This window comes from Vigna unguiculata, unplaced genomic scaffold (assembly GCF_037176805.1).
Source record: "Vigna unguiculata cultivar grain cowpea cultivar isolate G323 ecotype 2 unplaced genomic scaffold, ASM3717680v1 ptg000260l, whole genome shotgun sequence".
NCBI lineage: Eukaryota > Viridiplantae > Streptophyta > Magnoliopsida > Fabales > Fabaceae > Vigna > Vigna unguiculata.
The window spans coordinates 28956-51500 of record NW_028196896.1 but is presented as its reverse complement, the minus strand read 5'-3'; the positions used below and the strand labels follow the sequence as shown (position 1 = coordinate 51500).

Here is a 22545-nt window from a genome sequence, read left to right as displayed (position 1 = left end):
CAACCAAAATTAGCTTCAGTCATTATATATTGAACAGAAGCAAAAGCTTCAGTAACGGTTGGGCGATAATAAAAAGTCATAGCAAATCCTGTTGCTACTTGGACTAAAAAACAAGTAAGTGTAATTCCCCCTAAACAATAAAATATGTTCACATGAGGCGGAACATATTTACTGGTTATATCATCGGCAATCGCCTGAATTTCAAGACGTTCTTCGAACCAATCATAAACTTTATTGAGATAGGTAACCCAAAGGAACCCCCCCAGAGAACCGTATATGCGAATTTCATCTCGTACGGCTCAAACAAAAATACCCAAATATTGATTGTAACAAAAACAGATATCCGTAATAGAAAGTTTGAAACTGCTTTATTTAATCCTATGATTCTAATTTTCTCTTACGATAAAAAAGAAATAAAAATCCGAAAGCTATTCTTTTTTGTTATAATGCCAAAATATCAAGTCGGCGCACCCGTCTTTATCGTGATCTTTTAAGGCCTCTTGAATATTCTTTACTTCTTTTTATTTGTATAATGTGAATTTACTGCTGTCTTCTTTATTCTTGAATTTTTATTATTGATAAGGATTCTCTTGTTAGGACCATATGAATGAATAAAAAAAACCTCAGATTCATACTAGAACCACGATGATTCAAAACAATTTTTAATCGAAGTCCAAAAATTCCCTGAGTAAGAATTGCTGGATCATCACTTCTTCAATGAATAGATAAAATATAATGAAAAAATTCAAGGAAAGGTTTGTCCTTTGCTCAAAATAAAGACAAACTGGAGAAGCTTGAAAGAATCAAAATTTTTCAATATATTTTTAGAACTCTTTGAAAAGGTTTTTAAATCCAGTTGCGAGGTCTAAATATTTAGTATGAATCATAGTATTAAGATTTTTAGAATCTATTTTCTATATTCCGTGCTCCAGATACTAGATTAAATATCTGACGGAATAAAACCATCTATATCAAGATGACAGACCCATTTTATGTTCTGTACTTTCAATAGGACCAATTAAAACAAGTCACACACTCATATTCCGGAAATACAGAAACAAAGAAATTCTACGATCAAACTACCACATCAACATGGAATAGACTAAGAAACAATAAGAAACCTAAAGGCTTCACTTTCTATAAACTAATTACTCGATTCTTGTGAATCTAATTGATAGAAATTCCGTCCAATAAAATGGACGAATTATAAATCTCCAAAATAATAGATAGAAATATCGCAAATAGAGCCATTGCAACACCCATCAAAGGAGTAGTTCCCCACCCCGGGGCTACTTTACCATATTCTGAATTTAAAGGTTTCAATAAATTCCCTACAACAGTTCGTCTTGGACCAGATCTAGAATTATCCTCAACGGTTTGCGTAGCCATAAATACTCTTTTTTATTCATTTAGATCTGTTGACTTTGTATACCATTCCGCTGTAAATATAAGGATCTTATCCTATAGATCTATTGTGATCTGGAAACTTTAGAATTAAAATAATGGAAACAGCAACTCTAATTGCCATCTCTATATCTGGTTTACTTGTAAGTTTTACTGGGTATGCCTTATATACTGCCTTTGGGCAACCCTCCCAACAACTAAGAGATCCATTTGAAGAACATGGGGACTAGTTGAAGTAATGCGCCCTCCCTATTGGGGGCTCATTACTTCAATTAAGATAATAAAAAATTATTTGACCTTTTTCGTCGGAACTTTAGGAGGTTCTCTAAAAAAAATCGCGAAAAAAATAATTCCTAAAGTTGAGACTAAGAGGAATGTATAAACCAAAGCTTCCATAAATTTAATCGTGGTTTACAATTATAGCTTTCATACCTGTTTCTTGGGGTGGGGCTCTTTTCGAAAAGAAAAAAAAGAATAAATGCAATGATTCCAATCAAGATTTATCTAGTTCTTTATATGAAATTCAAAATTATAAAAAAGTAGAAAAGAACAAAAGAATGTTATACTACCTGTCTTCTTGTAGTTGGATCTCCAAGTTTTTGGAATGCTCCAAATTCTACTTGAGCATCTAAATCTGGGTCGATACCAGCAAAAACATCTCTGAACAAAGTTCTAGAACCATGCCAAATGTGCCCGAAAAAGAATAGCAGAGCAAATGAAGCATGCCCAAAAGTAAACCAACCCCTTGGACTGCTACGAAAAACACCATCTGATTTCAAAGTAGCACGATCTAATTCAAAAATTTCCCCCAATTGAGCACGTCTAGCATATTTTTTCACAGTAGCGGGATCACTATAACTTACTCCATTAAGCTCACCACCATAGAACTCAACAGTTACACCTACTTGTTCGACACTATATTTCGATTCTGCTCTTCGAAAAGGAACATCGGCTCTAACAATTCCGTCCCCATCTACTAAAACAACTGGAAATGTTTCAAAAAAAGTAGGCATACGACGTACAAAAAGCTCATGTCCTTCTTTATCTCGAAAAATGGGATGTCCTAACCAACCGACGGCTATTCCATCTCCATTGTCCATTGAACCAGCTCTAAATAACCCCCCTTTTGCTGGATTATTTCCGATGTAATCATAAAAAGCTAATTTTTCAGGAATTTTAGACCAAGCTTCTGATAAATTTTGATTTTCGGCTAGCCCAGCACCAACTCTTCGATATATTTCTTGCTGGAAGTATCCCTGATCCCATTGATACCGAGTAGGACCAAATAATTCAATGGGGGTTGTTGCTGAACCATACCACATAGTTCCAGCAACGACAAAAGCTGCAAAAAAGACAGCAGCAATACTGCTAGAAAGGACAGTTTCAATATTTCCCATACGTAATCCTTTATACAGACGTTGGGGTGGACGCACACTAAGATGGAAAAGACCCGCTAATATGCCCAACGTTCCTGCCGCAATATGATGAGAAGCTATCCCCCCCGGAACAAAAGGATCAAAACCTTCCACACCCCACGCGGGATTTACGGATTGTATCCTTCCAGTTAGTCCATAAGGATCAGACACCCATATTCCGGGACCATACAATCCTGTTACATGAAATGCGCCAAAACCAAAACAAGCCACCCCTGCAAGAAATAAATGAATTCCAAAAATTTTTGGCAAATCCAAAGAAGGTTTTCCAGTACGTTCATCACAAAAGATTTCTAGATCCCAATAAACCCAATGCCAAATAGCCGCTAAAAAGCACAAGCCTGAAAACACTATATGTGCTCCGGCCACACCTTCGTAACTCCAAATACCCGGATTCGTTATAGCCCCTCCTGTGATATTCCAACCGCCCCACGAATTAGTTATTCCTAAACGAGTCATGAAAGGTATAACGAACATACCCTGTCTCCACATTGGATCAAGAACAGGATCAGAGGGATCAAAAACTGCTAATTCATATAGAGCCATCGAACCGGCCCAACCAGCAACTAGAGCTGTGTGCATTATATGAACAGAAAGCAAACGGCCCGGATCATTTAAAACAACAGTATGAACACGATACCAAGGTAAACCCATGAAAAAATACCCCTTCAACAAAAAATAGACACTATGTAACTTTATTGCACTGGAAAAAAATGAATATAGCCTTTCAGTAGATTCTCTTGGAAAATGGAACAATCATATTTGTCGAAATCAAAGAAACAGATTTATTCTATACCGGATAAGTAACAATACGCAATGGTGGGGAGACGAAAGGGGTTGACAACTTTCTCTATGACTATTTAAATAAGTAAATGCAGACATATTCGCTTATCACCCCAATGACCCATTTATAACAACTCGACTTTATTTAGTCTTCTTTTTTATAAAAAAAAGCAATATTAATATAAAATCAAGTAAATCTTTTTTAACACGATAAGCTAATTCTTACGTTTCCACACTAAAGTGAGATATATGACTTTATTATTTGTCCATTTTATGCCCATTGGTGTTCCAAGAGTACCCTTTCGAACCCCCGGGGATAAAGATGCATCTTGGGTTGATATATAGTGCGACTTGTCAGATATAGTAGGTTATATGGGATTTACCCGTTTTCTCCCCCGATCGAGATATCCCCGCTTTCACCCCCAAAAGAGAATGATGAAATCATAAAGATAAAAAAATGGGGAGCGTGAAGTGTAATGAAGTACTATTCTATCGATTTTTTCATTTTTAGATAAAATTTCCAGATTATTACTCGAAATTATGAATAATTTATGGTTGGCTTAATTGGACCAATAAAATCAAGTACCCAGGCTCTGTGTAGAAAAAACCAATTGGTAATATTTCTACGATCACTACTTCTATCATATCTATATATTGTATTTTACAAAAAACATTAATAAATTCAGAAAAGGAAGAAGTTCTAACAAAAATACATAGTTTTGGACTATTTGTTCTATATGTGCAAATCCAAATCGGGCAGATCTTTACTCAGAGTAGAAAAGAAACCTAAAAGAATTGAAAAAGTCCATTCAGAAACAAGAAAATTACATTGTGATTCGGCTTCGATCTCGATGAAAGCAATACATCAATGAGAAGATAGTTCACTAAATTAAGTATATTCTTCTTTTTTTTTAGTTCGAAGAAATCCATTAGAAAAAGAGAAAGATTAAAATCGACACATTGATTCCTTTTTTGCTTATATAATTTTTGATGAACTGTATGCATCAAAAGGTGCATGTACGGCTTTTAAGGAAAAAATGGAATCCTAATCAATCGACTTTATCGAGAAAGATTACTTTTTTTAGGTCAAGATGTTGATAGTGAAATATCGAATCAACTTATTAGTATTATGATATATCTGAGCATAGAGAAAGAGAATAAAGAATTGTCTCTGTTTATAAACTCTCCGGGGGGGTGGGTAATACCTGGAATAGCTATTTATGATACTATGCAATTTGTACAACCAGATGTACAGACAGTATGTCTGGGATTAGCTGCTTCAATGGGATCCTTTCTTTTGGCAGGAGGCACAATTACCAAACGTCTTGCATTTCCTCACGCTTGGCGCCAATGATTCTTTTCTTTGAGAATATATAGAATAGATATCTATCTATATATACTATACCTTCGCCATAAAAACCAAAGTAATAATAGCATGGTATTTTGAATTCCATATGCAATTTTTTTGAATCATTTAATTATATATAGAAAGAGTAGTATGAAAAAGAGGGTATTTTCCATTTTATCTGATCTATAAGAAACCTAGTTTCATTTTAGTAGTGTCGCATACTTTTTTGTTTTTTTTCATACCAGAAAGCTTGTAACAATTTTTATTTGAATCAGAAGAAAACTTAATATATGAAAAAAAAAAGAAACTTTTGGATTGTTGAATACCAAAATGATATAAAAAACAACGGAACCATCGTAGTATTTAAAAATAGATTCAAAAAGAAAGTTGGTTATTCTATTGTTTATTATTTAAGGATCCGGATCCAAAAGACCTAGTAGATTTTGTACTTCTTTTTTCTTTGATAGAAAAAAAGAAATTTGTAAATGTAGAAACAAAATTCATCGAAGAAAATACTCTACTCTATCCATAGAGGAAAAAATGAATTGCATAAGTACAAAAGCCGTATGCATCAATACGCAGAAAATGCTTGTACGGTTATTGAATATACTTTTTGCCCTTTATCTTATTTGTCTTTGTCCCTTTTCTGTTACCTTTATTTTGGGAATAAAGACAATCTTTAGCAATCTACCAATATAGTAAAAAGAATTCTAAAAAGATTTATCAAGATAAGGGAAATACTACTTAAGTGATATAATCAGGGTAATGATCCACCAACCTGCTAGTTCTTTTTATGAGGCACAAGCGGGAGAATTTGTCCTGGAAGCGGAAGAGCTACTGAAAATGCGTGAAACTATCACAAGGGTTTATGTACAAAGAACGGGCAAACCTTTATGGGTTATATCGGAAGACATGGAAAGGGATGTTTTTATGTCAGCAGCAGAAGCCCAAGCTCATGGAATTGTAGATCTTGTAGCAGTTGAATAAAAAATTGGTGGCAAAGGTTATTCTAATTAAATACAAGATTGGAAATTTAATTTTTTACTCTATCTTACTTTACATTTTAAAATAAAATCTCTAAGAGTTAATCTATTAATATAGTATATATAATTAATATAGGCTATAAATAAGGAATATAGAATATAAGTAATTCACGGTTAGGATAGATCTAAACCTGCTCATTATACAAAAATATAGATATATATAGTACGACTTACCATGCCAACTATGAAACAACTTATTAGAAACACAAGACAGCCAATCCGAAACGTCACAAAATCCCCAGCTCTTCGGGGATGCCCTCAACGTCGAGGAACGTGTACCAGGGTGTATGTGCGACTCGTTCAGCTTAAATACTAAGAAAAAACAAATTAAAATTTTTCAGTATTGGTAATCAGTTAAGATAGTGTGAATGCAAAAACTACATTCACACTATCTTAACTTAATATATAATTCTTTTCTATATAATTATATAATTCTTTACATTCTTCTATCTTGTATAAAATTTATGGTTTCGATTGGTGCAAAACCAATAATACACATTTGCAATTTCATATGAGAAGGACTTTCCCATCGGTAACAAAAAAAAGTTACCCGTTAAGCGGAGAAAATACTATTTCAATTAAAAATAAAGTATGTCCTTAATGAATGTATTTTGATGGATTTTGTAAGAATGGAATAAGAGGGTCAGCTACCCAGCAAATTTTCATAATTAAATACCGTTACTATAGAATTAGATTTGGTTGTGAAAAAACCTACTTACTCAATATTGCATGGGTAGAGCCACAGAGTGTGAACTGTACAAGTTAACAATAACATTCATTAAATGAATCAAAAATGAAAATAAAAAGGCTCCGGTGTATAGAGAGGACCTGGTCATTTCTAAAAAAAATCATAGAAACGAAGGAACCCACCAATTCATTATAAAAATATGTGTCCTATTTCATTTACTATTTTTATTTTATTTGATATCTAGTATCTATACAATTTCTGATTTTGAGGTTAAATGTTTAATATAAAAAATCGTGGTTGGGGCGGTTATAGTAGCAAGAGCCGTTGGAATTTTTTTTTATACATCGGAAGAATCCATTTTTGTTATTAATAGACTAGGAAGAAAAAAAGAATAACTGAAAAATGAAAAAGTTATTCCTGAAAATATCATTTATTAAATGACCAGAATTAAACGAGGATATATAGCTCACAAACGGAGGACAAAAATTCGTTTATTCGTATCAAGTTTTCGCGGAGCTCATTCAAGACTTACCCGAACTATTACTCAACAGAAATTGAAAGCTTTAGTTTCGGCTCATCGGGATAGAGATAGGAAAAAAAGAGATTTTCGTGGTTTATGGATTAGTCGAATAAATGCAGTAATTCGCGAGAATCAAAAAGTATCTTATATTTATAATAATTTAATGAATAGTCTATACACCAAGCAATTGCTTCTTAATCGTAAAATAGTTGCACAAATTGCTATATTAAAAGAGAATTGTCTTTTTATGATTGCCGATAATATCATAAAAACTTAAAACCCCTTATTTACTGCAGGAAGGTATAGACTAGAAATTTGTTTATTTTGATAGCTTTATCATACGATAAAGCTATCAAAATAAACAACCATGCTTAAAAAATTATTCTTCGTTACCTATTATCTTTTTTATTCCAACAAAAAAATCAAATGGAATTATCCTAATTTTGAACAAAACATCAATCCATGTTTAATTCGAATCTAAATTCAAATTGGATTTCGAATTTTTAATTTCTATTTTTTTTTCTTAAAGGAGTAATTTTAGCAGTCGACTCGCTTTTTTCAAATTGTTTTTCGTTATTAAGAAAAGGTAACGAAGATAAAATACGAGCTTGTTTTATAGCAACAGTAATTAATCGTTGTTGTTTTAAGGTCAATCTATTTACACGTCTAGATAATATTTTTCCTTGTTCACTAATAAATCGACAAATTAAACCCATGTTTTTATAATCAATTCGGTCCCCCGATTGAATCGGGGGCAAACGTCTACGAAAAGATCGCTTGGATTTAATAAAGAGTCGCTTAGGTTTTTCCATAGTTTATTTATTCCTATTCCAAAAATAACATTGATTTAAATAAATATAATTATAATAAAGGATTTGTATTTTTTTTCTTCTTTAGCATATGTTGTTATATAACGACGGGGACATCATTTTCTCAATTCCAATCGACTAGGCGTATTGTGTCGATTCTTGTTAGTAATCTATCTAGAAATACCGCTTTATTCCTTATTTAGACTCTTTTTATCACAACCAGTACCTTCCAAAAGAACACTTACTCGGATATCTTTACCCTTGGACATGACCCTCCTTTGGGTTTTTAATTCACTTATAACTCTTTTCGGATTCGAATCTAAGAATCTAAGAAAAAGATGAAAACAACTAAGATAAGATAAAAAAGAAGAATTCGAAAAATTATGAAAGATTTCGTTCCAATTTAATTGAATCTAGTACAAAAAGAATACAAGGATCTGTAACTATATTTCGTTTCAAATTGCCAGTATTTTCGTTTTTTTAAAGTATTTTTTATGATATTGTTGCCCCAACCTATGGATTTCTGCTTTCACTTTCTTTTTCATAGGAATTGAATTAATAATTCAATTCCATTGAAGCCTGGACCAGATCCCGATCCCGAGTGTCACTCCGAATTTCAATGAGGCCAATTTAATCTTTCGTCTTTATCTTTCCTAAAAAAAAAAAAAAGAAGAGTAGGTTAATTACACATATTTAATATATAATTGGACCTTTCATCTTCTTCACCCCTTCCCGTGTCAATAACTAAAATTAAAAAAAGGGGAATATCAATGCATCTGGAAAAAAACGATTGATCTCTATCAATAGACCCGCCAAAGCCCCGAACCATAAAGTACTTACTACTGGTGCCACGGAAAGATATGTTTTTAGATCTCGCATTTCAAATCCTCCTTTCTTTTTATTATTTAAGTATTTTTTCTCTGTTGATATATATCAACAGAGAAAAATGTGGAAAACAAGACAAAGATTCTTTACAATAACACTATAAACAAATGGAAAAGGGATGTAGCGCAGCTTGGTAGCGCGTTTGTTTTGGGTACAAAATGTCACGGGTTCAAATCCTGTCATCCCTATCCCTAACAATTACTTATTCTATGATATTCCGTATTCTATAATATTCCATATTCTATGAGATGAGCAATAAACCGGGAACCTGTGAAGACGAATTCCAATTGAACATACATACTGAATATCTATATGCAAAATGGATTTGGATCATATAATTTTATGAAAACAAAACGCTCTTAGTTCAGTTCGGCAGAACGCGGGTCTCCAAAACCCGATGTCGTAGGTTCAAATCCTACAGAGCGTGATTCTAGTATTATTCGCCTGATAATTACACTGAAATAATTGAACATTCAAAAGAAAGTCTGAATTTTATCCTTGTCGATTAGGATTAAACTAAATAAATAGGGAATCACAAAAAAAGAGACATTAATGAATCAAAGATCCAACTGATCACCTCGTCGGTATTGTAAATATGCAGTTACAAATAATCCAGCCAAAGTAATAGGAATTAAACCTAACACGATTCCAAATAGAAAAACTTCAATCATTTTTATTTGTTCGAAAAGTAAAAAGAAAGGTAATATAATATCTAGCCTTAAACATAAATCTGTATTGATCATAAATCTCAACGATCGAGAATTGTAAATTGACATAGTAAGGAATTCTAGAATGTCTTATACCAAAATTTACTATTCCTCTCAAAATTACAAATCAAATAAGTCGTATTTTACTAAGACCAATAAATAGAGACGAGGTTATAATTAAAACCGATAGTAAAAAACCGAAATAACTAGTGATAGTGGGCATATAGAAACTAAATGAAATATGTTCGTTCTTTTTATACATATGTTTATAAAGCACTTCCCTAAATTTCCATTTTTGAGAGAAAAAAGAAGATAAAAAATCCTACTTGAAAGATACAATTCAAAATTGGCAATTCCTCAATAAATTCAATTATTAGAGACGAAAAAAAAAAAAAGAAATAGAGTAACATAATTTAGAAATAAATTCCTCATCTGTTACATCTACCCATCCTGTGATTTCAAATCAACATACTTCTTAATCAACTCAGGAATTAAGTAAACTGATCTAATGAAAATATTTAGTATTATTCTATAGATATCCAATAGAATTCTGTTTATATTGGAAAAAGAAAAGAAAAATTATGAATATTCAAACAAAGAATAATAACTCTGTTATTTCATTTTATTTCACTTTGAATTAATGTAGAAGAAAATAGAAAAAAAGATCTTCAACAACCACAAAAAATATATTTATTGATTTGGCAATAATTGAATTATTAAAATAGAAAATCTACTTTATGAATTATCTACTTTATTAATTATTAGAAACCCTTTTCTCATATTCCGATTTTAATGGATCTTTAGTTTCTAATCCAAAACTAATAATTTGAAATGTTAAGAACCTTCCTTTTATACTATTACTCTAAAAATTTAATATAAAAAAAATTTTTATATACCCAAACTTTGCAAAATTTTCTATCGGATTTTTGACTACATAGAGACAATCAATGAAAAAAGAAGAAAAAAATCTAGTACTAAAATTTTACACTGATTGTGAAATTTCATTGCTCTGTTAGAAGAAGGATAGCTATACTGATTCGGTATACTCAAAAGACACCGTTGGTACAAAATGGACGATCTAACAAGGATTCTATTTCAGTAAATTTCGCCTTACTGATCTCGTCTTTTATGGACTCGATCCCCCCCTTTTGACTGTACAAGAATATGTGGAGTTCAAGATGTCTGGAAGCACAGGAGAACGTTCTTTTGCTGATATTATTACCAGTATCCGATACTGGATTATTCATAGCATTACTATACCCTCCCTATTCATTGCAGGTTGGTTATTTGTCAGTACAGGTCTAGCTTACGATGTATTTGGAAGTCCCCGCCCAAACGAGTATTTTACAGAGAACCGACAAGGAATTCCATTAATAACTGGCCGTTTTGATCCTTTGGAACAACTTGATGAATTTAGTAGATCTTTTTAGGAGGCTCCAATGACTATAGATAGGACCTATCCAATTTTTACAGTACGATGGCTAGCTGTTCACGGACTAGCGGTACCCACTGTTTCTTTTTTGGGATCAATATCAGCAATGCAATTCATCCAACGATAAACTTAATTTGAATTATAGAGCTATGACACAATCAAACCCAAATGAACAAAATGTTGAATTGAATCGTACCAGTCTCTACTGGGGGTTATTACTTATTTTTGTACTTGCTGTTTTATTTTCAAATTATTTCTTCAATTAATTAGAATTAATAGAAGAAATAGGAATAGTCAATAATATATATATTAAGAATTCTTTTATCCCATTCGGAAGGATATCATTTCATAATTATCTATGACTGTTTGTTAATGTCTTTAGCATGACTGACTACGTGATTAAATGTGGAGGAAAGTGGGATAAATGGCCGATACTACTGGAAGAATTCCTCTTTGGATAATAGGTACTGTAACTGGTATTACTGTGATCGGTTTAATTGGTATTTTCTTTTATGGTTCATATTCCGGATTGGGCTCATCTCTGTAGTAATCGTATTCTATTTGGGTTTTTGAAATGAAAGTGTAAGAACTGAACAGGGATCCACTCTTTCTTTGACGAATGCAAGTGGATCCCCCTTGAGTTCTTAAGAATTCTAATTTTTTTTCATATAAATGACTACTTCTTCCGATGTTTCAAAAAATTCCATTTCATTCTTTTTTTTTTATTTGTTCACTACATATTATTTTACATATTATTTATATACCATAAAAGATTATCTGGCAGAAAGATTCTAAGTTGGAAAAAAGAGAAACTAAGATATAGGATTTTTCAGGAAGGGATTCAAAAATAGTATTTTATTGATATTTTTAGAATATTTCTATTTCAACACAAACAAGAAGGAATAGGAATCGGACTCTAGGAAAGGACAAAGAAAAAAAAAAAAAAGAAAAAACAAAGAATCCCCCTTAGAGTAACTTTTCGATATTTGAATATATATATATATTTTCTATTATACAGATATTATACAGAATATAATTACAAAAATTATCAAAAAAATTGAGTTATTTTTACGAGTTTAATATGTTGATAAATACGCGGAACTAAAAATTCATTTCGAACAATTGAACCTTCTCAAATTGTTTCTTCTTAAGAACTAAAAAGATTTGTGCTAAAATAATAGATGCCAAGAAGAACAAGAGACCTTGAACACGTAATGGATCTTGAAGTACTATTTCCGCATCCCCCTGACCAAATCCACCGACATTAGGATTACTTGTTAATGGCTGATCAAGTTTGATAGATTCACCTTCTGAAACAAGAAGTTCTGGTCCTGGAGGTATAATATCAATCACTTCACGCTCATCTAATGCATCTACTATAGTGATTTCGTATCCCCCTTTTTCTTTTCGTATGATTTTTTTGACTATACCTGCTGCTGTAGCATTATAAACATTATTATTACTCTTGCTCCCGTCAAGATAAATCTGGCCCCTTCCCCTGTTCCCGCCTACATATATAGGATATTTTAAGAAATGAATATCTCTTTTACTAGCGGGATCCGGGGAAAGAATAGGAAACGTGATTTCATTATATTTCTGACCAGGAACAGGGCCTACTACAAGAATATTTTTTTTTGTAGGGCGATAGTTTTGAAAAGACAGATTGCCTATCTTCTCTTTAATCTCAGGCGAAATACGATCGGGGGGTGCCAATTCAAAACCTTCCGGTAAAATAAGAACAGCCCCCACATTCAAAGTTCCCTTTTTACCATTAGCTAGAACTTGTTTCACTTGCATATCATAAGGAATTCGAACAACTGCTTCAAATACAGTATCAGGAAGTACCGCTTGTGGAACCTCAATATCCACGGGCTTATTAGCTAAATGGCAATTGGCACAGACAATACGACCGGTTGCTTCTCGGGGATTTTCATAACCCTGCTGTGCAAAAATTGGATATGCATTTGAAAAGGGTGCTCGAATTATTATATATATCATGACCGATATAGAAATGGATCGGGTAATCCCTTCCTTTATACAAGAAAAAGCATTTCTAGTTTGCATGGTCTAATCATTGATCCTGAAAATTTCTACAATAAGATTAGGTAGGTCACTCGCATAGTTCCCTATCCAAGGTGGGAACCCCTTTTTTATTTAACTTTTTTTTAAAGAGGGGAAAATGAAAAATTATCTTTTTTAGATAAAAACTTGAAATTCATTGAAGTAAATCGGTTTTTCTGTCAATCATTCATTGAATGATAAATCACTACAAGTGATGGAGATATGCGATTTAAATAACGGAAAATCCAATATTTTAAAATTGTATCTAAAATGACTGGAAAAGTGGACACAAGACCGGATATAATTTGATCATTTTGAGCAAATCCAAAATCTTTATAAACGAAGCCAAAAAGTAGTTCCCACCCATGGGTTGAATGGAATCCTATACATAAATCAGTTAATAAAAGAATAGAAAAAGCTTTTATTGTGTCACTTAAATTATATATAAATTCTCGAACCAAAGAGTTAATAAGAACAAGTTCTTGATTACCAAGAATAGAATAACCGCTTAGAATAAAGAAACAAATTATATTTGTGGAGAAGTGCAAAATCGTATTCATACGATCTTCATTGTGTGTTTTGATTAATTGGATTGTTTCTTTATAAATTCCAGTACGAAGGTTTTGTATATATGTTTTCGGACATTCCTTTAACATGTCATCTAAGAAAAACAGTTCCTCTAATTCTATGAATTTGTTTAGAATACTCTTTTCTTTAATATCATTCAAGAAAATTTCGGATTGACTAGTATTCCACCAATTAATAAACCAAGATTCCAGACTTTTCTTAAATGTGAAAGAGATACACCAGGGCAAAAAGACTATAGATGTAAGATATAGAAGGGGAATGCTTTTTTTTTTTTTCATTTTTCGTCTTTAATGAACTTAACTTCATCTCTTTCGTCAACTCTATATGATAATAACTTTTCTATCAAGTATAAGCTTCATTACAAGTTATAGAGCTTCTAGATAAATTTAGATTGTATTTTATCATTTTTTTTTACTTAAACTTCGGAAGTTAGCCTTTGCCTTCTTTAATTGAGAAAAAAGAATACATAAATCGAATAAGAAATCGAAAGAATTCACAGTCAATTCCAATCCAATGAAGAAAAAAATATTGTTTCGAAAGGATATTAATTGCTAAGATTCGAAGAAAAAAGGATTCTTTTTAGAAATACACCAAGGAGCACTTCGAGTTATGACTATAATATTCAAATTTCGAAATCAAAAAATGTCCCATCTATAAAAATAAAAATTGAAATATTTTGCAAAAAACAGTTTTTTTTCAAAATATTTCAATCGGTACACTAAATAAATAGGACAATTCTGAAACTTTTTGTGCAATTTTATTTCTAGTTAAGTCCAATTTTCATCAATAAAGAAGCGGTACACCTAAAAAAAAAGATAATTCGCCAGCTCTATTTGCAATTTCTAGTGGAGTCAAATTATCTTCAATACGAGTCAAGGGAATAAACCCCTGTTCTATTGTTTCCATATAAACGAGACTCTCATAAGTAAGAGTACGAGTCAAAATACTTCGTTCTTGAACTCCTGTTATTATTCTGATAGATTTAATCTCGTTCATAGGTATTTTGAGAATAATACGACGATTTTTTCCAGGAAATCCCCAACGAAGAAAACATACTTCTTCTTTATTTTTTTTATCGAAGATATCAAAACCACCGCCAATATCCCACAAAATAATCCACCACAAATAAAAACTAATAAAGAGACCCCCAATTCCATAAAAAGCCATCGCGGCCCCTTGTGGAATAAATGGAAAATTACTAATTTCCTGAGAAAAAAGGAAAAGACCCATACCGAGATAACTGGAAATTGCAACCAACAATAACCCCAATGAACCTAAAAAAATGATAAAGGCTGAAAAGATATTGCTTATTTTTCGAGACTCTGTTATAGAATAGATCAGTACTTCTTTTGATCTTTTTTTTAAAATATTCATTACCCCCTCTTTTTCTTTTTAAGAATAATAATTGTGGAATAAAAAACCCCAGAATTTTACTTGTTTCTAAAGTAATTTTCATCAACTGGCGCTACTGAAATGTAAACCTTTAGGGGGAATTCATCCAATTGCTTCCAGCTCTAAAAAAAAGATCTATAATATTTTTCCCTACTTACCGCCGTATCTAAAAAATCTTGTTTTTTTGAACATAAAGAAATAAAGAAGCCATTGCAATTGCCGGAAATACTAGACCCACTAAAGGAACAAAAATGGAAGGAAAGTTTATCATAAATAAGGGTACCTCGATTTACTATTTGTACTATATCTATTTTTATTTTTGTCGATTTTTATTCTTATTTTTATTAAAAAAGACAGTCTATAATCACTAGAATTCCTATATCTTTATACTTAGTATATAGGAATTCTAGTGATTATAGCTAAGCCGATATATATCAGAATATACCCTTTTATGATTCTTAGTATTTTTTTATTATTCTTTTATTTTATTACTTTGATCCTGTATGTTTTGATTTTGTATTTCAATTCCATAATTTCTTTCCTTTTTAGTCAAAGAAAAGAAATTATGGAATTGCAATAACTCAGTTACAACTCCCTTTAAAAGATTACGCGGTACGATTGAATCAATTAAACCCTTATTGAATAAAGATTCAGCTACTTGTGAATCTTCGGGCACTGTCTTATTCAATGTTTGTTCAATTACTCTTTTACCAGCAAATGCAATATAAGCGTTTGGTTCGCCAATAATGATATCCCCCAACATGCCAAAACTAGCTGTCACCCCACCCGTAGTAGGAGATGTAAGTATCGATACATAGAATAATTTTTGAATTGTTTGATAATAATATAAAGCAGAAGAAATTTTAGCCATTTGCATCAAGCTCAAACTTCCTTCTTGCATACGCGCTCCTCCGGACGAACATACGAGAATAAGAGGTAAAAGTTGATTAGTAGCATATTCTACCAAACGGGTGATTTTCTCACCTACTACGGATCCCATGCTACCTCCCATAAACTTAAAATCCATAATACCAATTGCTACAGGAATACCATTTACTTGACCTGTCCCTGTTTGAACAGCCTCAGTTAATCCTGTTTTTCTTTGATAAGAATCAATACGATCTTTATAAGGTTCTTCTTCTGAATGAAATTCAATGAGATCCAGAGAAACCATGTCTTCATCCATAGGATTCCAAGTACCCGAATCAATCGAAAATTCGATTCTATCTGAACTGTCCATTTTCAAATGATATCCACAGTATTCACAAATATTCCTTTTTGATTTCCAAAATTTTTTATAATTTAATTCATAACAATTTTCGCATTCAATCCACAAATGCGTCAATTGTTCACTTTCATGGAGATTCATATAATTTTCTACTAGAGTGGAATCACTATCATTTGTATCATTCGTACTAGTTATTAAACTAAAACTAGAATTCTCACTTTCACTACAATTTCTGACCTTACCTAAAAAGTAACTATAAAAATAACTGTCATTATATTCGACTATATTACCAAAAATGCAACTATCAACACAGATTTGAGAATGAAAATAACTATCAATGCAACTATTAATATAATTGTTCCAACTAAAAGGAGTATCATACATGGAATGATCGTAATCACTCTTAATAACAGTATTCAGATAGCTAGAAAAAACCCTTAGAAAAGAATGATTGTTGTTAATCTCCAAAGTTTTATTTTCAATATCTAAATATATGGAATAACTGTTCTTCTTATTATCCCTAACTAAAAAAGTTTTATCAGATAGGAAATCCTGTATGTTATCGACACCTACTAAATAATCAAAAGAATTATAACTAGAATTATCACGATCATCCCACCTCTGAATTTTTTTATCTATATCAGTTAAAATTTTGGGTTCTTCGCTTAGACTGGTATTCTCAATAGGACCAAGACTCTCCATTGATTTACTTAATTCACACCTGTATTCGAACTTCCTATTAAGTAACTTAGAATTGAACCACCATTTTTCCATAGAGTTTTTTCCTGTATTTCCATAAAAAAAAATGTATAGTCATTGGATGAAAAATCAAATAATAGAAATATTCCATTTTGAATATTCTATCTCATTTATTTACTATCAAAAAAAAGTATATAAATCAAATAACTAGAATTAATAACTGAAAAAAATAAAGAGCGAGTCAATATTAAAAAGAAATAACAATAAAATAAGAAGAAATATGAAATAAAAAAATCACCTCATAGGGGGGAATCTATTTAAAAGTCCAATTACTATATTTAGTTACTCTTTTTTTTCCTATATTCTCTCTTTTATCTCTATACAATTTTTCATTTTTTTTGAAGATTTATGAAAATTTCATGAATTGTCTGACTATATAAAATTGCATTCTATGATTCTATATAAACAACAAGAAATAAAAAAATGAAGTATGAATATAACAAGAGAGCGGGGAGTTTTGTAAATCTATATACAAATAATCTACACCCCCTTTTTGATTTCATTAATTGAATTTCGTTTGTTGATTCGAGCTAAGTTCTATAAAAACACCTGCCTTTTTTGAAATATGCTGAACAGTTCCTGTAGGTTAAGCGCCCCTTGTCAAGGAAATGAAAGAATAACAGGAATATTGAAATAGGTTTAATTCTTTATAGGATCCACTTTCTGAAGATATCTTCCCTCTCTTTGGGGTCGAACATCCCTTAGCAACAATTCGATAAACAGCTCTTTGGGATAGATATAGATACCCCCCCTCCAAACGTACAGGAAATTTTTATCCCCGTACGGCTCGAGAATATCAAAAATTCTATGTATTTCGAAAATTATGATGTAAAATAGAGCAATAAAATCATCAAATCAATTAAACAATGACTGAAGTATTTTTCTTTCGTATTTTCTTTCTGAAAAAAAAAAACTCTTCCTATTTGTACCTCCATAACACTCAATTTGAAAAATTCTCAAAAAACTAAAAAGAAAACCAAGCAGCAGCTATTTCATTTATTGAGTGGTCTCTACTCCTCTTTCTTGCCCGTATTTCGTTTCTTTATCATTCATTTCTTTTTTCTAAAATTTTTGATAATAGAATTGATGATACAATTTGAAAATGGTATTTCCTTAATTCCCTGATTTTTTAGCTTTTCTTTGAATCTTTGGGTTTAGACATTACTCCGGGAATCTTCAATTTTTTAAAAAAATGGGAGCAACATACCTGTTTTTCTCTGAAAGAATCATAAAAAAAGTTAATTCCTGCGGATAAACTTTTTGATAAAAAAGCAATTTTACAAATTTCAACCATTTTTTTTGAACCTGGCTGAAATAAGATCCTTTCTATTTTTATAAAATAAACAGACTTATTAACTTTTTAGAATTTATTAAATTTTAGATACTTGCTCCCGAGAAATGAATAAATTCGAGTTCCATCATGTACTATTTACATCATTAATCCCTTTCCTGTCCCAAAAACAAAAAAAGGGGTCTAGTGGAACAGAACAAATGATGTCAAGTCAAGATCATGTTCGTTTGTAAAATACTAGAAAAAATGGCGGATATCAAAATCCACCCCTAATTTAATCATGTCTTTCAAGCCGCACGTTGCTTTTTACCACATCGTTTCAAACGAAGTTTTACTCTAACATTCCCTTAGCTTAGATCCAGTATGTAATTATCGAATCGTGAATAGTGATTGATTCATTCGCTACATAAGAATCTATCCTTTTTTTTACGTTTCGGTTTTTCTTATATATAATGAAAACCTTTTTAAAAGTAAAGACATAAATGAAAATGAACTTGATATTCTAGCAATATATTTTCTACTCTATTCTATTTTTATAATTTGTAAAGTAGAAAAATGATAATTTTTTTTTTCAAAAAAAGGAGGGTCCCTTTTAATTATGCGATACAATCTGTATTCAAATATGATATACATCCTAAATAGATATGCTCTGGGACGGAAGGATTCGAACCTCCGAATAGCGGGACCAAAACCCGTTGCCTTACCGCTTGGCCACGCCCCATTTTCCATTTTACATTAATAAAGACTATTATTGATATTGGTTGTTCGTCAATTCCAGTTCAAAAATTTCTATAAAAAAAAAATTTTGCGACTAGTATTTTATATGCGTATCTACATATCTATCTATATCTATAAATGGATATAGATAGATAGGATAAAACTAAATTGATTGATCATTACATACAATTCAATTAAGATATTATATAGAAGGAAGTATGATTTCTTCAATTTTTTTGATTTCAGAATAAAAAATATTTTGAAACTGGAAAAGTTCAAATAAAAGAAGGATTCTCGAGATTCTTATCTTATTTGATTCATTTTTTTACTTTTATTCATAACTCTTTATTTTCCTTTTTATTGTATTATGTATATAATGCAATAAAATTGAAAATTAGAATGAAAAAAAAAAAACAAAAATAACTTTTATTTTTTTTAAAGAACAAAATGTTTGTTATGCTTAATATCTTTAGTTGGATCTGTATTTGTATTCACTCCGTCCTTTATTCCAGTAGTTTTTTTTTGGAGAAATTGCCCGAAGCCTACGCTTTCTTGAATCCAATTGTGGATATTATGCCAGTAATACCCGTACTATTTTTTCTTTTAGCTTTTGTTTGGCAAGCTGCTGTAAGTTTTCGATGATATTTTTAATTTGAATAATGTCGTAAAAAAATTCAGAATTTTTCAGAAAACTAAAACTCGAACATTTTAACAATTTATAAGATCAGATAAGTCTTACAGTGTGACTTCTGGATTCCAATATTGAAATTTTTCAATATATAGGAAAAAAAGGGACCTTCTCATCATTTACGTTTTTTGAATTGAAAAAACCTAATCCGATTATTCGATTGGAACCCCTCACCAATCGAATACCTAGATTACAGAAAAAAAGGATTTTTGGTCAAAAGAATTATTGATAATTTGTAATAAAATAATCTACTCTTACTATCAATTCATTTTCGAAACTCATATATATATATCTCCTCATATCCTAAAAAAACTTCATTTTTTAGAAACTTAGTATCTTAGTATTAAAAGAAACAAAATATGTTGTAATATAAGAGAATCTATTCTCTTTCTTTGTCGTTTTTTAATTATCTTGGAGATTTCATAATGCTTACTCTAAAACTTTTTGTTTATACGGTAGTGATCTTTTTCGTTTCTCTTTTCATCTTCGGATTCCTATCTAACGATCCAGGACGTAATCCAGGACGTGAAGAATAGAATAAGAAAAAAGTGGATTCTGTGTTTTCTTGCTTGTGCGGAATTTTGAAATATTTTTAGGATTTTCTCTATTTTAACATCTTTAACTAGTAAATAAAAAAAACAAGTTCAAAAAAAAATACCAAATTATCAACGGAAAGAGAGGGATTCGAACCCTCGGTACAAGAATTTGTACAACGGATTAGCAATCCGACGCTATAGTCCACTCAGCCATCTCTCCCCAATTGAAAAAAAAAAGAATTACTTTGTTTATGTTATATCACATAAACAAGAAGAACAAAAAGGGAGCTTAAAAAAAAAAGAGACTTGCTTTTTTTTTATTCTTTTTTATCTTATCTATCTTTTTTTTATTATTCTATATATTTTAGTTTTCTTTTTTTCTTTTTATACAGCCAATGAGCCCGGCCAGTACCTAGTCGGGCTCTTTTTCTTTTATTCCCATGAATATTGAAGAAAAATTCTTTATTTGAATATATTTTATTCGAAAAAAAAATATTTGTAAAAATATTTGTAATTAAAAAAAAAATAAGAGATACGGATAGATTCCTATGAGATAAAACCAAAATAAGATAATATAAAAATGTTCTCTTTTCTTACTCCCTCTCTTTTTTCTGGTAACGTAAATTGTATATATATATAACCTTCAGCAAAATAAAAAAATGAAAATTATCCCGTTTTTCAAATTTCATTAGAAGATTCTCTAATGAAACATGTCAATACTCGACTTATTAGAATATTATGCCTCCCATTTCTTTATTTTGTCTGATTGCTTTGTTCAACAAAAGATACAATAATGATATTGTAGCGGGTATAGTTTAGTGGTAAAAGTGCGATTCGTTTCAAGGACCCCCCAAAAGTTAAGGGATCCCCCATTTGATTCATATGCCGATCAAAAACTTTATTTTTTACTTAAAGGGACTCCTTTATACCCCTCGATGAATTATTTGCGGTATAATATACATTATTGTAATTTGTATACAAGAAGAATCAAATCGAATTTGACAAATTGAGTTTTAAAATTATGAAACATAAGTTTTTGGAATTGGATCTATAATCCGAATTTTTTGAGTATTACTAAAGGATCTATGGAGAGAAATATACAAAGTTTCTTTCTAATCGTAACTAAATCTTCCATTTTTTTGCATAGTAAAAATTGAAGCAAAATAGCTATTAAACGATTCTTTTAGTTTACTAGAGACATCGACATTTTTTTAGCTCGACGGAAATTTTCTTCTTTTCCTAAAGATTTTCTGAAATAGAAATAGAGAACGAAGTAACTAGAAAAAAAACATAGATTGTTAGAATATTGCTCTTCTAGAGGGATCATCTAAAAAGCAAGATATTTGAAACCTATTCATACAAAAAGGCTGACATAGATGTTATGGGTCAATTTTTTTTATTGTCCATCTCTTCATTCCGTAAAGGAGCCGAATGAAACAAAAGTTTCACGTTCAGTTTTGAATTAGAGACGTTAAATCAAAATGATGAATCAACGTCGACTATAACCCTTAGCCTTCCAAGCTAACGATGCGGGTTCGATTCCCGCTACCCGCTTCTATTTTATTCTATTTAAATCTATCTTTTTTCTTCGAGAATGAATCTAGAATTCTTAAAGAATTTGTCAATTCTTCATTTTCATTTCTTAATTTAGTTTTAGTTATATATATTCAATTATATTCAATTGATTTTTCTTTTTTATTTTTTTTTTCTTTTATTCTAAATATTTGATTTATTTTATTTTTATAATTTCTAGAATTCTTTATATTTGTTTGATTCTTTAATCTTTTTAATAAGGTTTAGTTAAAAAGGTTAAAGAATCAAATATAAAATAGAAGCGTCCATTGTCTAATGGATAGGACAGAGGTCTTCTAAACCTTAGGTATAGGTTCAAATCCTATTGGACGCAAGTTGTTTGCATATCTAATTTCAACCTTGTCCTTCTATTTTTTTTGATTTATTACATTTTGATTCGAATTCATTATATATAATATTCAAATGAAATAAAAACATATTAAAAGATACTAATTATAAAAATTGGAAAATTGAATTACAAAATTATTTAATGATTCATCAATTTTTTTCTACTTGTTCCTGGAATAAAAAGAGTTCCATCTGTTCTTTAATAGCGTCCTTTAAAAGGGCTTCTGCTTCCCCAGTGAATGTCTTGGTAGAAGATATGATTTCTTTGAATTGAGGTTTATTCGTCTTTAAGTAAGCACGTAACTCAACAAGA

At 30.9% G+C, this 22545-nt stretch overlaps 3 non-coding genes across 3 annotated transcripts; all 3 read left to right on the top strand.

Moving 5' to 3' along the window:
- Nucleotides 1-9027: 9027 nt before the first annotated feature.
- Nucleotides 9028-9101, top strand: TRNAP-UGG (transfer RNA proline (anticodon UGG)). The gene has a single exon. It is a non-coding gene; the product is annotated as a tRNA-Pro (tRNA).
- A 165-nt stretch (nt 9102-9266) lies between these two features.
- Nucleotides 9267-9340, top strand: TRNAW-CCA (transfer RNA tryptophan (anticodon CCA)). The gene has a single exon. It is a non-coding gene; the product is annotated as a tRNA-Trp (tRNA).
- A 12806-nt stretch (nt 9341-22146) lies between these two features.
- Nucleotides 22147-22218, top strand: TRNAR-UCU (transfer RNA arginine (anticodon UCU)). Its single transcript has one exon. It is a non-coding gene; the product is annotated as a tRNA-Arg (tRNA).
- The last annotated feature ends 327 nt before the right edge of the window (nt 22219-22545 follow it).